This window comes from Pan troglodytes, chromosome 13, assembly GCF_028858775.2.
Source record: "Pan troglodytes isolate AG18354 chromosome 13, NHGRI_mPanTro3-v2.0_pri, whole genome shotgun sequence".
In the NCBI taxonomy this organism is placed as follows: domain Eukaryota; kingdom Metazoa; phylum Chordata; class Mammalia; order Primates; family Hominidae; genus Pan; species Pan troglodytes.
In genome coordinates this window covers 77,192,622-77,210,731 of record NC_072411.2, presented here as the reverse complement: position 1 = coordinate 77,210,731, position 18,110 = coordinate 77,192,622, and the positions used below count along the sequence as shown (strand labels likewise).

Here is an 18,110-nt window from a genome sequence, read left to right as displayed (position 1 = left end):
CTATATGCAAATTTTTTTATTGCATGGGAGGCTGGTGGGGGGAATCAATGCCCTGAACACCCAACCTTATTCAAGGATCAACTATATTTTAAAAAGAGTGCAAAGGTAGTATCAGTAGGATTTAATGCCTAGATCTCAGGAACCAGTTAGGAGAAGAGGGTGTGTGCATCTAGTAAGTGCTAGCTATACTGTTATTTAACCCTCATAACAACTCTGTAAACTTGGGAATAATTTCCAAGATGCAAAGGAAAATAGGCTCAGAGGTTAAACAGTTCCCAAAATTACATAGCTATTAAGTGGCAAAGTCAGGATCCAAATTCAGATCTTCCTTAAAGCCCATGCTCTGATTTTTTTTTTTATATATATGACTGTTAGCAATGACAAGGAAAAACCTGATTTGGGGAAATGATGAACTTTGTTTTTTATATAATTTTAAATACAAGAGGTATAATTTTACAGATCTGGGCTTTAAAAGAGAAGAAAGGTATGCACAGCACAGACTAGATGTGCATAAGAGAAGTGCAGAGCAGCAGTAGGGACCCAGCTCCACACAGGTAACAAATTGGTAGTGAACATCATTCACCTAGTTTTGTGACTCTCCAGCAATGTTGGGAAGCTTGCTAATACAAACTGATGTAAAGAGCAGTGAGGGTTATCAGGGTTGTGCACTGGGAAGAAGAGATGATGGAAGGTCAAAGTGGCTCTAGGCAGACAGCAAACAAGCGCACTGTTCAACAAAATGATCTATGCATTTCAAACTGGGTAAGGAACAAGGGAAGACACAATAAAGGTGATAAATTGAAATAACAGAGGGGTCAAGAGCTCAGAGGTTTCACTAATGTTGAAAAGCCGTTTCAATAAGAACCAAAAAATACACAAGAAATTTAAAGAATTTCAGAGTTCAAGATCTTGGAAATAAGGTAGGCTCGAGGAATGATCAAAATTTGAGGTCAAGTTGCTGAGTGATTGAAGTTGGGTAGAAATAAATGTAAATGCTGTTAATTTTAAGGCAGGATTGTAGATAAATGGGAAATAACATTTGAGAACCAAATAAACTACTTGTGCTTCTGCTGTAAATTTTAAGTTCTGTTAGACAAATTTAGTGAATATGGTTTGGTTTGGATGTTGGGTGCTTGGAAGAGGAAAAAATTGTATTGTTATGGTCCTACGTGCAAAGCCTTTTAAAATATTTTGTGATTTCTACATAGGAAATTATAAATGAGTTGTTGATTCCTCTACATGCTGAGCATATCAACGTAGTTATTTCATAGTATAATTCTACTGACAATGTTATGGACTTAACACCCAAATACATGGTCCATCAGTTACTTGCCCAATTCTTTATTAAGGGCAAAAAAATATTATTTCCCTAAAAACTGGTTCAGGTTCCTGGCAAGAATTTGCACTTCTTTCTCCTGAATTGACAAAAGTAATGTGTCTCCTCTGAGACATTTAGTGACTTCGATCTTCTTTCTCAAGGGAGCTTAAATATTGGAGAGAGGAAGTAAAGAGAGTACCTAAGACCAATAGAGACTCATAAATCCAAGAGCTTTTGGTTGTTCCTCCCATTAGCATGAGCTAGCATCCTACAACTTATTATGGCAGAGACTCCTGAGGACCCATGATTGTTGTCAGTGGCGCTTCAACAACAGCTTTTAGTCAGCACTTCCCAGCCATGGAGACTCCAGGATCTCCTCTTATAATTGCATCCCAGGCTTTGCTTCCTCAAATAGCTACACAGGTTGGCTGAGTCTCTCGGCTGCCAGACATCGCAGTATTTTTCCCTCAAGAGTTGTATCTTAAGGACAACTCACAGAATTCTCCGACCGCTCTAGTGCTATCTAAAGTGTCTGTTACTTTCAAGTTCTCTAAAGTTGTATTTAAAAAGCAAGTTCTAATATTGTATGTTATTACACCCCTGCTCTATTTTCTCCATAGTACTTACCACAATTTAAATTATCTTGTTTATATATGTAGCATGTCTCCCCCTGCCCCTGCACCCAACCACAAGAGTCTCCTGAAAAATCTTTGTCTTATTTATAGTTGTCACCTCAGAGCCAGAAACAGTGCCTGGAATGTTCATGCTCAATTAATATAGATGCTTTATGAGTAAAGAGAGCATTTATGAGTAAAGGTTGATGCTTGACCTCATTGGCCATAGTTGACCTATGAGGCTGTATCCAAGGTAAGAAGGTAACTGAAACGAGCAGGATGTTAGTCTGAGGACCCAGGAGGATCCATATGGTGACCGACCTCCCTTGATTTCTAGGATACAGATCACATGGCTTTGGTGTTACGTGGGCCTCAGGTTGACAAATAGACTAGTTATGGGAAGCTATGAAAGGTAGGAGTGATCCTATTTTTATTAATAATATTGTATAAAAAGAATATAATGATGGCAATCCCTCTTTCTGGTGAGTCAGATGAGAGAGAGAGGTGGCATTAGCATCAAGAATGAAAACAAGGCCCTTAAATTCCATTCTCCCTCTCTCTGGGCTGGTTTTATTGAAGCTAGTGTAAGCTAACTGGTATGATGTGAAGATAAACATAGCCCTTTTTCCCCATAATGCCACACCCCATTAATTATAAATTCTTTTGGGAAACCCAAGATTTGGGTTGGAGGGTAGACATCCCTGCACTTAAAATTTCCATGATGAGGACAAGTGCTGAGAGGTAACTTTAACATAGGCCATTTCAGCAATGTGCAGGAAGACCCTGAGCTGGCAGAGAGAGGAAAAGATCTGCCATGAGATAGAAGCTACCAAAATGTCTGTACAACGTCTAGGGCCACATTATCCTATTTCATTTCTCAGATATCAGTGGGGTAATCATGTCCTGCGTCTCCCACCCCTTTCACATCTCACACACACACACACACACACACACACACACCACACACACCCCTACCTTGATCCCACTGATAAAATCCCAGCTAATCCACTGTACTGGGCTGCATCCTGAGAATATCATGAAAATGTAGAGGCTCTTTCCCTAAGCCTAGGATTAGTTGTACCAAGTAGACATAAGGGGTGCCCTGTAGTCTTCTATGTTTTGGTTAGCTGCAGACAAACAGAAACTATGTTCTGAAAATTAATTATTAGAGAGAGAAGGAGAGGAAGTTGAAAGGGAAGATGGAGAGAGAGATGGTTTGGCTGTGTCCCCACCCCAAATCTCATCTTGAAGTGTAGTTCCCATAATCCCCACATGTCATGGGAGGGACCAGGTGGAGATAATTGAATGATTGGGGTGGTTTCCCCATCCTGTTCTCATGATAGTGAGTTAGTTCTGAGATCTGATGGTTTTATAATGGGCTTCTCCTTTTGCTGGGCACTCATTCATGTGAAGAAGAAGGACATGTTTGCTTCCCCTTCCGCCATGATTGTGAGTTTCCTGAAGCCTCCCCAGCCATGCTGAACTGTGAATCAATTAAACCTCTTTCCTTTATAAATTACCCAGTCTCGGGTATATCTTTATTAGCAGCGTGAGAACAGATATATATATACACACACACACACACACACACACATATACACACATATATATACACACATATATATACATACATACATACACACACACGTTTTAGAATTTTTGTGAGTAGTTTTAACAGATTATGGATTAACAGCCCTATCATACTAAGGTGGAAATACCACATTGTGTGGCATTTGGAAGATTTTGAGGGCACTTAGAGACCATCATTGTTTCTTGTGATATTTACTTATTAACATTTTCATGACAGAAATGCATTTTCTTCAAATAGCCTCATTTTGTATCTAAGGAATATTAGTTTTATTTAGCAGTCATGCTGGGTTCTTAAAGGAGATTCACTAGACCCTCACTAATTCTCTTAGAACTAAGTTGGGTAGATGTATCATGGAACAAGACAGGCAAAGAAGAGGTCTACAAGAAGTTTCCTGCGTTTGTAAAGAGAAGACTGTAAAGAATTTTAGGACTCTTGGGGATATTGAGGAATGCAAAAGTGAGAATAAAGATGGAAAAGGGTGGCATTTTATGAGGATATGAATAAGTAGTGAGACAAGTTCATGGACTCAGACCTGAATATGGTAACTACATTCATTTTGACAATGCTGAATGTTTTCCCCACTTGTAGAAAAACTATAGTAAACAAACCGCTGTGGAACTAGAAATATGTGGATAAAGTGAGACCCTTTGTTAAATGCCGGGCTGCCAAAATGCATATATAACAGATTGGCATAGTTTCCACCTGTTTCCTGCCCCCTATCTTATTTTTTTTTCTCACTTTAGGTATACCCTCTCTTTAGAAAATTAGCTAAAACTGAATTATCAAAACAGATCAGAGTACTGTTCATATCACTAAACAGTTCTTCTCTTGTCTAAAAAGAACTGAAAGACTTTCTTTAAAATAATGTGTTTCTCGAATGCATCATGTAGATAACTGCTTGATAACAGACTGGAGAAGTAGCAATGAGAAATTTAAAACCAAAGCTACTGCCCAATTGAATCAACACTGGAAAAAATTTCAAATTTTAATACACGTGAATGGAAAAACAATTAAAAAAAAAATCTATTCTAATTGACCCAAACTTCTTTTGAAATGTCGTAACATTTGTAGTTCTTTTTCTCACATTAGTTGTTTTGGGAGATGGAGAGAGAAGCATCTATTTAATCAATGTGTTCTAGACCTAACAATTGTGATGTCAATCAAACATTTTGTCCACCATTTCCATCATGAGTAATCTGAACTGTGAGGTTTTGCTGACATAATTAGTGTTACACTACAATGGCACTACTACATTACTGTTACTATATGGGGACAGTACTTTCATTTTAAGTAGGAAAGTGTTAATAATTTGGCTTAATGTTTCTTAACTAAAATTAGTTTTAAAAGAGGACTGAGTTGGCTTATACACATGTATGCGGTCCAGAGACCTACCTGTTAAAATGTCAATGCCATTACAATTTCACTTTTATGCCAGCTATCATTCTTGAACTTCAGGCTCATTAACTCTCATACTATCCCCCAAAACCTTTCAACAATTTTGAGAGTGTATTTTATGTTAATATATAAACTAGTTCATAATTTTGTTCCAGACTAGAAATCAGTATTTAATAAATGGAAAAAATAAGACACTGAAAATCTTTTATTGAATAATGTAAATTTTCACAGAGGCCTCTGATCATACTTTTCAACTTGTGCCTATTTATTGAATAACCAACATCCTTACAGTTAATATTAAAATCTTTAAGTTGTGTGGGGTTTTTTGGAGGAGAGGGATGGGCAATTACCAGCAAACTCCGCCTCCCCCAAACCTCACCTAACCCGAAGCTCCCCGCCTCAGGCTCCCGGGGAGCCAAGGGGTGGGCTGAGGAACGCAGCCTACTTTTACCCACCTCCCTACCTAGTGCTGGGAAGTGACGGAAACGGAGACACCCGGCTCCTGGGGCTGGGCTCGGAGGACCCATCTTGCTTTCCCTCTAGCAGCCTTTCCGGAGCTCACCTTTCCTCCCCTCACACCGCCAAAGCCCTGCCTAGCCCTCCACCGCCGCCTGCACCCGCGCCCTCCTCCAGCCGACAGCCAATCACAGTCTTCCACAGCTCCAGGTTTACAGAAGTAACGCTCCTTGGGCCCTCTGGTCCCGCCCCCTCCAGAACTGCTTCCCGCCCTTCGGGCTCCTTGTCCAATCATGAGCGCCCGAGTGCTCTTTGGTGCCCGTCCCCCCTACCCGCCCTGCCGAAGACCCGCCTTCTTCTCCTTAAGCCTGACGGAATCACCTGACTCGGAGGCGCTCCCTCAGAAGGAAGGCAAGAAGGGGCGTGTGGGTGAAGGGGAGGGGCGCCAGAAGGAAGGTGGGGATGCCGGGAGCGGGGCGGGCGGGCGGGGGTTGTCAGTCCGATCTCGCGAGAGAGGACGGAAGCCTGTGGGAGCCCGTGGCCTTTAAAGTGCCGTTCAGGCTTTTCCTCCAGGGGTGCTTTGTAAACACGGCTGTGCTCAGGGCTCGCGGGTGACCGAAAGGATCATGAACTAGTGACCTGGAAAGGTGAGTAACGATGGGCAGAGGTCAGCAGGGCTGGAGACTGTAGGGATACGGAGAAAGAAGGCGCTAACATGGCGACGTCGCTCAGCACAGTCCCCACCCCCCGTTTCCCATCACCTCGGGTGCTCCTGACGTGCTCCTTAGCCCTTGGGGCGATTGTGGCTGTGCTGCCACCTCGGCGGCCCGCGCGGTGTGTGCTTTGGGAACCTGACTGGCTGGGCCGGACCGTTAGGTAACCAGCGTTCGTTGTTCCGGCCCCTCCCTCTCGCGCGCTTTCCTAAGGCAGAGGAAAAAGGAATAACGGCTCCCTCTTAGACCCCTCCCTCCGAATTATCTTCACCCTACTTGGGTCAGTTCAGAGGTCCTCGGGGCGCGCGTCGAGTCAGCCGTGTGCGCAGGGAGACCTCTCCCACCCACAGTCCTTGGGTTGGGCGGGGAGAGGGCCCACTCTGGTCTCCCCACCCAGTATTCAAGCGATTGAGGACCGTGTATTGGTGATGGTGGCGGGGAGGAGGATCGGGAGGCGCGGCTGAAAATAGAATCAGGGTCCCTGGCTGCGGTGCAGCTTGAAGGAAAGAATGGTGTGGAGAACCTAGGAGCTGGAAGTCTCGGCCTTTTCCGTCCTTTCCGCTACCCCCACAATCCCGCTACCCCCAGCTTTTTCCCGGTGGGGCGGGGCTTAGGTGTGGGTGCAGACTGATTCTGGTATTTTCCCCTATTATTTTTTTTTTTTTTAAATCTCTGGGTGGACAGCAGAGCGTATGTAAAGAAATAATTTGCTTTTTATCAATGCCCTAGGGACCAGGGCCGAAAGGGAGTGTGTGTACGTGTTTTCTATGTTCGCTCGTTTAACCGAACCTAGGAGGAAAAAGGAGGAGCTGGGAACTATTTTTGTGCCCCTAGGTAGTATAAAATTGGCTTTCTTTAATGGAGAGTCTTAAAACTGGTGAGGCCAAGAGCAAAACTACTGTGAATATCATGGAGTGAAAGAGATTACTCCTGATGGACCTTAGGCATCAGAAATTTTAGTGAAAGAAATGTTTCTCTTAAAATTCAACACCTATTTTAAATAGTGATGTAAAGCATTTCTTTACATGTACCTTCAGGTTTTCTAATGCTTTCCTGGCTATTATTTAACTGGTACTAAGGGATTGACTAATCCCTAAATTATAATGTGAAAGTTTAAATTTCTTAGAGGTTTTAAATTATGGAGACGGTCACAATGCATGCATTTAAGATATACATTTAAAATCAGAACAAAAACTGACTTCCTTTGAGCACACTTTTTGTCCTATTTGAAGAAACATGACCACTGGCGTTATCACTGTAACAGCCGTTCTAATCTTTAAATAGCCATATAGCTTTGGTCTCTTGAATCAAAATTATGAAGGTAAAGCTTTATTTATAAAAGCTTGTTAAAAAGTCAAACCTACAGGTTTAAGTGTCTTAAAGTACAAACACAGAAGCAGTTTTATCATGTATTAATTTTTTTTCCCTTACTTGAGGAATCCACCGTAAAAACTTTGTTTCAAAAATGTTAGGAACATCCTTGTAAAATATGTTTTAAATATACAGATTCCCCTCTGCAGATTAAGAAAGTTCATGGATCTTTAAGGCCATCAGTAGTTGTGTAATAGTTAAGAATCCTCGTCTTTGTAAAATAATTTCTAGGAATCTTCCAAATTTACCATGATGTGTAAAAGAGTTTCTGAGAATCTTCCAAATTTACCATGATGTGTATGTTGCCTTCCTAAGACGTTTAATCTTGCTTTGAGAGAATGCTACTGCCATTAAGTTTTAAGAACTGATTTAAAATGTAATATCGTGGAAATTTAGAACTTAGTTGTTATGTATTTTAATTGTCAGTTAGGAAGGAGCTTTCAGGGACTTTTTTTTGTATGTGTAGTGTACATAATACCTTCTATAGCTCCGGGTGCATTTCCTGAAAATCCTTTTTAAAATATCTTATCCGAATGTTTATTTCGTATTTGGGGCACTGTGTTTTTATTAGTTAAATATGTAACCCAGGAATTCCTGCACTTTTTTCTTTGGCGTTTTTTGTTTTTAAGCTAAGATAATAGTAGAGGCTGGGCGTGCGCGGTGGCTCATGCCTGTAATGCCAGCACTTCGTGAGGCCGAGTGGGGCGGATCATGAGGTGAGGAGATCGAGACCATCCTAGCTAACACGGTGAAACCCCGTCTCTACTAAAAATACCAAAAATTAGCTGGGTGTGTTGGCGCCTGTAGTCCCAGCTACTCGAGAGGCTGAGGCGGAGAATCTGTTGAACCTGGGAGGCGGAGGTTGCAGTGAGCCGAAATGGCGCCACTGCACTCCAACCTGGGCGACACAGCGAGACTCCGTCTCAAATAAATAAATTAGTAGAAATGGTTGTCAGCATTTTAACAAATAGTGGGGTTGGGGTGGTCTTTATTGGTATTCAGGATCTGAAAGCTCTATGAGTATGGTTGAAAAATATGCCATACATCAAACATCTATCTGTAAGTAGCATTAACTCTTCAAAAAATAATGTACATTTTTTCTACCCAAATTTTTGTATTTTGGAAAACTTGGGTTTTAATGATACATACGTTCTTGTCTGGTAAATTGTTAGATCATGTTAGATCAGGTAAACAATCTCACCAATGTGTGCTTTTTCTACTAATTTTGTCTAAAGGCTTTTCCTTCCAATATGAAATATGCCTATAAGTAGGCATTTCTTTCTCTTTTTTATTCTTACTAAAATGTCGTTGGAGAATATAAAGTAGTTGAAGTCTCCCTTATGAAAACCAGATTTTCATCAGAACCTCTCGTTAAAAATTCAGTGAATAGCAATAATCAATATTCAACTGACTTTTATAAAAGTCAATGCATATAGCACCTGTTGGGTTATTTTGTATAATTAAAATGTACCCTAAAAAAATCCCACCTTAGCCAGGTGTGGTAGCTCACGCCTGTAATCCCAGCACTTTGGGAGGCTGAGGCAGGTGGATCAGCTGAGGTCAGGAGTTCAAGACCAGCCTGGCCAACATGGTGAAACCACGTTGGTAGGCGCCTGCAATCCCAGCTACTGGGGAGGCTGAGGCAGGAGAATCGCTAGAACCTAGGTGCAGGAGGCTGCAGTGAGAGCCGATTGTGCCACTGCACTCTAGCCTGGGCAACAGAATGAGACTGCATCTCAAAACAAAACAAAAACCAAAAAATTCACTTGGTATTGTTATAATCTGGAGTTTAATTTAGTATTTCTGTGTTTATCTTATACTCACACCTGTTCCTCAAGGCTAAGAACTTGTCTAAAATGCTGCATGTTCTCTTTATGTAAGTTTTAATGTTGAAGTAGTAGGATAGTATTCACCTATTTCTATTTGAAGGAAAACCCCAGAGAACATTTTATTTCCTTTGTTATGTTTCTCAAGGTTAAAAGGTTATATAGTAAGGTATAAGATAGTTTCATAGAAAATCAAGGAAATTTGTGGATCTTTAAGGCCATCAGTAATTGTATTTTATCTTATTTTATTTTTGAGACAGAGTCTCCCTCTGGCTTCCACGCTGGAGTGCAGTGGTGCAGTCTTGGCTCACTGCAATCTCCACCTCCCGGATTCAAGCGGTTCTCCTGTCTGAGCCTCCCGAATAACTAGGATTACAGGGGTGCACCATCATTCCCTGCTGATTTTTGTATTTTTAGTAGAGATGGGGTTTCACCATGTTGGCCAGGCTGATCTCGACTTCCTGGCCTCGAGTGATCCACCCACCTTGGCCTCTCAAAGTGTTGGGATTACAGGCGTGAGCCACTACACTAGGCCTATTTTTACACATTATTTTATAATATAAATATATTTAATGTTACATATTATATAAATATAAATAAATATGTATTCATTATATGTGTCTTTTCAATTTGTTGAGACTTTTTGACAACCTTGAAACTGGTGTATTCATTTTCACTTTTAAGGCATTACAGGCATGAGCCACTGCACCTGGGCCTATTTTTACACATTGTATTACAGGTGTATTTAATGTTACATATTATATAATTATAAATAAATATGAATTCATTATATATATCTTTTCAATTTATTCTTGTTGGCAACCTTGAAACTAGTGTATTCATTTTCACTTTTCTTTTTTTTTTTTTTTTTGAGACGGAGTTGCTATGTCACCCAGGCTGGAGTGCAGTGCTGCTCTCAGCTCATTGTAACCTCTGCCTCCCAGGTTCAAGTGATTCTCCTGCCTCAGCCTCCTGAGTAGCTGGGATTACAGGTGCCCGCCACCACACCTGGCTAATTTTTGTATTTTTAATAGAAACGGGGTTTCACCATGTTGGCCAGGCTGGTCTCGAACCTGCCTCGGCCTCCCAAAGTGTTGGAATTACAGGCATGAGCCACCACACCCAGCATCATTTTCATTTTTTAAGTATGTTTATTGATTTTTTTTCCTTGGCATTTGGACATTGACAGTAAAGAAGAGATGTAAACAATGTTTTGGGGGCTTTGCCTATTCACCCATATTTGCATTCTGTATCTTAACAAAGATAGTGGTTCTCAGCCACTTTTTTGCCTTTCTACCCAAGGAATACAAAATACTTCCAACAGTAGTAGTGGCTTATTACCACAGAGATTCTCAACAAGATTGGTAGGGAAAGACAGGGAGAAATAATTGTAATTGGCAAAATACCATATGGACTTTGGTTATTTTTGTAATATATAGTATTTTTATCTATAATATTGACCATAAATTTATAAATGTATTCCCTAAATATTCTTTAGTTTGCTAGCAGAACCGAAACCTTTGTCATTCTAATTTCTTTAGCTTTGCTCCAATGTTATAGCTTTGGTTTTTCTAATTTTACTGTTTGGGCTAGTATGTTTGCTTTTATTTATTTATTTATTTATTTATTTTTTGAGACAGAGTCTCGCTCTGTTGCCCAGGCTGGAGTGCAGTGGCACGATCTTGGCTCACTGCAAGCTCCGCCTCCCAGGTTCATGCCATTCTCCTGCCTCAGCCTCCCAAGTAGCTGGGACTACAGGCACCCACCGCCACGCCCGGCAAATTTTTTAATATTTTTAGTAGAGACGGGGTTTCACCGTGTTAGCTAGGATGGTCTCGATCTTCTGACCTTGTGATCCGCCCACTCAGCCTCCCAAAGTGCTGGGATTACAGGCATGAGCCACTGCACCCAGCCTGCTTTTATTTATTAAACGTGTCGGAACAATTTTTTTATATATCAACTTGTTTTGCCATACTAACAAATAATTGTGTTCATTATTTTTGTTTTCTTCTAGTTTGTGCATATATATTGCAGTTTTTACAGAATTATATCAAATAAGTTTTATTTTACTTTTATAGCATTGTATTTTTCCATGTTGTATAACCTTTATGATATTTGATTGTTACTTGATAGTTGAAAAATAAGTATTAAATTTGTTCTAAATGCCTGACAGGAAAATAATAGTTTTCAGTTTATGCCTATTTTGACATTGAATTGAACATCTCTGTGCATTTTTTCTTTTATGAATTGTTTCTATAGGATACTAATCTCAAATGAATTAATAGTCAAAGGATATAAATGTTTCTACAGTTGCCAGATTTTTGCCTCCCCAAAGACTTGAGCAAGTTTACACTGTCAGCAGAGCATGAATGCGTTAGCTTTGCCATACTTTTGTGAACTTTGGAGTTATGATTAATGAAGCGTGATTACCTAATTGGGAATTATTTCTGGGAATAAGTTGTATTATTTAGCAGTTTTAAAATTATTTAGTTGGCCATATCATACTATAGTTATTTATCTACCAGTGATCTATGTGATGTGACAAATATTGTGTATTTCATATTTTCTGACATTTTACTGTCTTTGTTTCTTTTAAAGTTTACCAAAACTTTTGACAGACTGGTAACAATAATTCTTAGATTTCATGCAGTTTTATGTGGTTTGTACACTGAGTATTTTAATGCTAGTTTAAGAGTTAATTTCTGGGCTGGGCGTGGTGGCTCATGCCTGTAATCCCACCATTTTGGGAGGCCTAGGCGGGTGGATCACCTGAGGTCAGGAGTTCGAGACCAACCTGGCCAATGTGAGAAAACACCATCTCTACTAAAAATACAAAAATTAGCTGGGCATGATGGCGGGTGCCTGTAATCTCAGCTACTCGGGAGACTGAGGCAGGAGAATTGCTCGAACCTGGGAGGCAGAGGTTGCAGTGAGCCAAGATCACGCCAGTGCACTCTAGCCTGGGCAACAGAGCGAGACGGTGTCTCAAAAAAAAAAAAAAAAAGAGTTACTTTCTGAACTATACATTTCGTAGTTCTGTCTTATGAAGGTGTCATTATGATTTATTAAGATTTATAATGACAAATTCATTTCCATGTAGGAAACACTTGGAATAAAGAAAGTGTATATGAGTATATGATAGCCAAATTGACTGAGTTTTGTCTCTGGCACATAGTTAAGTGTGTAATCAATATTTTAGGATAGTTATTAAAAGCCACATTGTCAGGGGTCTACCACTTACTGTGTTATCTTGAGTAAATTATATAACCTCTCTGCCTCAATTTCCTTCTCTTTAAGGAGAATAATTTAACTCATAGTCTTGCTGTGAGCATTCATGTAATATATATACAATACTTAATACAGTGTCAAGAACTTAATGAGTACTCAGTATATGTTGTGGGAATTATTATTGAAGTTCATTCAGAAATAATCTAGCCTAGCCCTCCAGGCATGCTTGTGCTGTAGCTTGAAAGCAGTACAGCAACCATCTACTTGGTAGCTTTGGCAACAAAGTTGTTTTTCCCTAAGAATTTATAATTTGTGGAGGAACATGCCACCTTAGAATTTTCATAAATTCATTTGAGAGAATGTCTCATTTTTTTTCCATATGTACCCCTTCTCAGACATTTTCTGTATCAAATTCCTTCAGTATAGCATATCCTTATTTTAAGATGATAAAATTATGATACTGTGATTTTCATAAAATCCAATTATCTTTGTATTTTTGAGACAAAGTCTTACTCTGTCATACAGGTTGGAGTGCAGTGATGCGACTAAGTCTCACTGCGGCTTCCACCTCTGGGGCTCGAGAGATCTTCCCACCTAAGCCTCCCAAATAGCTGGGACCACACTCACATGCCACCACACTCAGCTAGTTTTTAAATTTTTGTAGAGATGGGGTCTTGCCGTTGCCCAGGCTGGTCTCAAACTCCCAGGCTCAAGCGATCCTCCCACCTCAGTATCACAAAGTGCTGGGATTACAGGCTGCTCCCCACCCCAACTATTCTTTTCTTCTACTCCACCAATCCCATTATAAACATTCTAGGGAAACCTTTCATTTCTCCTTCCCCATAGTGGAATTGAGATTATGATTAAAATACCACAGTTCTAAAGTTGTTTTGAAGTCTCTGCTAATTATACAATTATAACTACACTATCAATTTTTGGCCACAAAGTTGAGAATCAGTGAAATATTTTATCATTTGTTAGGTAGGTTTTAATGATTGTTGATATATGGATTTTGGGTAGAGGGATATTTTTTGTAGTAATACACTTTACTTACTTGAATTTTGACATACTTTGAAAACGAAAGAAAGAGGTGAGCTTATCATTGTTTTAATGGGCATAGTACATAATCCATAGTCTTACTTTATTTCATTTTTAGAGACAGGGTCTCTATCACCCAGGCTGGAGTGTGGTGGTGCAGTCGTAGTTCACTGCTGCCTCAAACACCTGGGCTTCAGCGATCCTCCCACCTCAGCCTCCCGAGTAGCTGGGACTACAGGCATGTGCTACTATACCCAGCTAATTTTTTAATTTTTTGTAGAGATGGAGTCTCACTATGTTACCCAGGTTGGTCTTGAATTCTTGGCCTCAAGTAATCCTCCCATCTCAGCTTCACAAAGCGCTGGGGTTACAGGCGTGAGCCACCACACCAAGCCTGTAGTGTATTTTATTTGTGCCCTCTTCATAATGAGAAATTTTTATTGATGTATTTTTAATAATGGTGATGACTGTGAATTACTGTAATTCTTGGAGAACTGAATTTCTATTTCTATTTTCTTTTTGCTTTTACAAAAAATAAGTTTCTCAGGAGAAAAAAAGCAATGAAAGGTATTTTATCACCTACCTTGGGCAAAAATAATGCTATGGACCTTAGACCACATAATTCTGTTACCAAATCTAAAGTGATGTTATTAGCACAACTTGTGCTACTGTTGTTTATATTCATAATTATTACTCTGTAAATTTTTTGTATTTATGTATCTGTTATTCTATTATAATTTTAAACTATAAAACTACTTGCTTTTTTTACATTGCCTAGGAATAATCAAGACTCACTTAAAAAATGTTTAATTTAAAAATTGGACTACTGATTTTAATTGAATATTTTTGAGATATTGAACTGATTTCACTATTCACATACTCATAATACAGTCTGGAGAAGTTTGTGATACTTTTTACGTGTACCATCAACTTTGAGAAATTTCATCAAAATTTTAGTATACTCTTGGGAATTGTGTGAAGGACCTCTCTCATGTCTGCTGTGAGTGGGGGAAAAAATACTGCTGCTTTCCTTGTTAACATTGGGCTTAATATTTTTCTCTCAGCTGATGAATTTGAGTTACCTAAATTGATGAACTAAACATTATATATCAAATAAACTTACAGATAGCGTCAGAATCATGGGTTAAAGATTAATATAAAACTTCTTTTTTTTTGAGACGGAGTCTTGCTCTGTCACGCAGGCTGGAGTACAGTGGTAGGATCTCAGCTCACTGAACCCTCCACCTCCCAGGCTCAAGCAGTTCTCATGCCTCAGCCTTTTGAGCAGCTGGGACTATAGTCTCCGCCATCACGCCCAGCTGATTTTTTTGTATTTTTAGTAGAGACGGGGTTTCTCCATGATGACCAGGCTGGTCTTGAACTCCTGACCTCAAGCAGTCTGCCTACCTTGGCCTCCCAAAGTGCTGGGATTACAGGGTTGAGCTATCATGCCTGGCCAAAACTCTTATGTCTAAAAGTCAAACTGAGTATGTAGTTCAGTTTCTGGCCTTAAAAATAAAGAAGATAGTAAGATTAGGTATTTATTAGGCATTAGAAAAATGTACATTTAAAGTCAAAGTAAAATGCAGTAAAATTTATGAACTTAATAAATACTATTTTAGTGTCATGCACTATTCTGTGTATTTTACGTATGTTACTTTTATATATTTTGATAGCCCTGAAATGTATTTTTTTTTTTTTTACTGTAGAGGATCATAGTGTAATCATACAATTTAAAATTTTCCTGGCCAGGGGCAGTGGCTCACACCTACAATCCCAGCACTTTGGGAGGCTAATACAGGAGGATCATTGCCTTGATTAATGGAGGCTTTAAGTCACTCTTATTTTAAATTATCCATTTAAAATATCCACTTGGGTTCCTGTAGAGATGACCTCAGTTTCCAGTGTTCCCCCCAGACGTTTGCTTCTTGCCGTAGGATCAGGAAGCTTTAAGGCACTCTTATTTTAAATTATCCATTTAAAATATCCATTTTAAGTTATCCATTTTAAAATTATCCCTGAATAATTTACAATAAGAGTTTGAGCTCAAGGAATTCAAGGCCAGCCTGGGCAACATCGTGAGACCGGTCACTCCAAAAAAAATTTAGCTGGGTGTGGTGGCATGTGTACCTGTGGTTCCGCCTACTGAGGAGGTTGAGGTGGGAGGATCACTTGAGCCCAGGAGATCCAGGTTGCAGTGAGCCATGGTTGGGCCACTGTACTTACAGAGCAAGACCCTGTCTCAAAAAAAAAAAAAAAAAAAAAAAAAAAAAAAAAAATCCTGAATTCAAAATACTTTAGTCTTGAGAGGCAAGTGAAGTCCTACTAGGTCGTGGCTGCAGGTTTTCAAACTCCTTGATTTAGGTTTGTTATTATGACCACTTTGCTATTCCCAAGGTGATCTCTAGGATCATTTCAGGAATGTATGAAGATAGTCATGAATGTACTGAGTGTTCGTATCCTGCTTCAGTTCACCTTGGCTGTGCCTACATGATGACAAATATTGGTGTTTTTTTTTTTTTTGAGACAGAGTCTCACTCTGTCACCCAGCCTGGAGTGCAGTAGCGCGATCTCGGCTCACTGCAACCTCTGCCTCCCGGGTTCAAGCAGTTCTCTGCGTTAGCCTTCTGAGTAGCTGGGATTACAGGCGCCTGCCACTATGCTCAGCTAATTTTTGTATTTTTAGTAGAGAAAGGGTTTCACCATCTTGGCCAGGCTGGTCTTAAACTCCTGATCTTGTGATCCACCCACCTTGGCCTCCCAAAGTGCTGGGATTACAGGCATGAGCCACCGTGCCCAGCCCATGATAACAGATGTTTGACAGGGAATAAAGTCGTGTCTAGTGTCATTGTGCTAGCGTGCCCCTCCCCCTTCAGTGTTGGCCCCAAATCTTCCCTTTATTTTTTTATGTTTGTGGGAAAGGGGCCACATCAGCAGCAATCATCAACCAATCAATAGGATCTACTTAGTGGTGAACATATTGGCTGTTTAATTGGTAAGAGTCGCTGGCCTGACCACACCACAGCATGGCCACTTGGGTTCCTGTAGAGATGGCCTCAGTTTCCAATGTTCCTCCCAGACGTTTGCTTCTTGCCCAGTCGAGAGGGGATCTCAAGACTCCTGATTGGTCATTGTGAGCTCTCACCCTGCCTGGCTGTGTAGATAGACTGCATAGATACATGAAGTGGGGATGGGGGCCAAGGTCCTATTACTGCTGTTTGGAAATAACTTGCCTCTTACAGATCCAGCCTTATTGTTTTTCTGACATCCTAGTAATGGCAGATCCTGCACAAAGTGGATTTCAGAGTTAATACTGTGAGGAGACAAAATAATGAGAATAGTTTTACCAAAGACAATGAAATATTGCATAATGTCTGCATTTTGCCATTGATTTGAGTGCATCTTTAGAAAACTGAATTTCACGAAAACCCAGGACATTGCTGGAAATTGTATGCCCTTTAGAAACTTTATGTGAATTTTTATACAAACGCTGTTTTATGAGTTATATAAAATGTTACAAAAATAGAAAAAAAATACCCTGTGTCTATAAGGTGGTGCTGCTGTTGAAGTCGTGGGGCACAAGTCCATCTTCCTGGTACCTTACAACTCTTCTTACCGTATTAATTTTCTGTTTCTGACTCATACATTACCACCTACTTAACATCTTAAAACAATAAAGATTTATTGTCTCACAGTTTTTGTAGGCCAGAAGTCCAGGCAGGCCCAACCGAGTCCTCAGCTTAGGGACTTACAAAGCCAAGATCAGTGCGTTGGCAGAGCTGCATTCCTTTTTGGAGTCTCTAGGGAAGAATCCACTTCCAAGTTAATTCAGGTGGTTGGCTGAATTCAGTAGGTCTTTCCTTTCTTTGTGTCCCTCTTTCCTTACTGGCTATGAGCCAAGGGCTGGTCTTTTCTCCCAGGAGCTGAAGTGCTTTCCATGTGGCCCCCTCCAGTAATGGCAGGTCAAATCCCTCTCATGCTTCTAACCTGTCTGACTTCTTTTTCTGGCTGAATCTCTGACTCCAGATGGAGAAAGTTCTCAGCTCTTGAGGTCTCTTGATTAGATACCTGGATAACCCAGGAATCTATCTTATTTTTGGATCTGTAGTCCTTTTTTTTTTGTTTTTTTTTGTTTTTGTTTTTTTTTGAGACAGAGTCTTGCTCTGTCACCCAGGCTGGAGTGTAATGGTGCAATCTCGGCCCACTGCACCCTCCGCCTCCCAGGTTAAAGCAATTTTCCTGCCTCAGCCTCCCGAGTAGCTGGGATTACAGGCACCCGCCACCACGCCTGGCTAATTTTTGTATTTTTAGTAGAGATGGGGTTTCACCATGTTGGCCAGGCTGGTCTCGAACTCCTGACCTCAGGTGATCCGCCTGCCTCGGCCTCCCAAAGTGCTGGGATTACAGGTGTGAGCCACCATGCCTAGCAAAGATCTGTGTAGTCTTTTTACATCTGCACTGTTCCTTTTGTGGTGGAAGGTAACCTATTAACAGGTTCCAGGGATTAGGGTATGGACATCTTTGGAAGGCCATTCTGCCTAATACACTCATATACTCCTG

At 40.3% G+C, this 18,110-nt stretch overlaps 1 protein-coding gene and 1 non-coding gene across 35 annotated transcripts in view; both read left to right on the top strand.

Moving 5' to 3' along the window:
• The first annotated feature begins 4,721 nt into the window (after nt 1-4,721).
• Nucleotides 4,722-18,110, top strand: part of ATF2 (activating transcription factor 2) — a 97,348-nt gene continuing 83,959 nt past the window's right edge. For 3 of the 34 annotated variants that reach the window (XR_010149645.1, XR_010149649.1, XM_063790161.1), the window contains exon 1: nt 5,815-6,021. The gene's annotated coding sequence lies outside the window, so the exon portion shown is untranslated. 34 annotated transcript variants of the gene reach the window in all.
• Nucleotides 6,362-6,437, top strand: MIR933 (microRNA mir-933). Its single transcript, NR_036009.1, has one exon. It is a non-coding gene; the product is annotated as a microRNA mir-933 (primary transcript).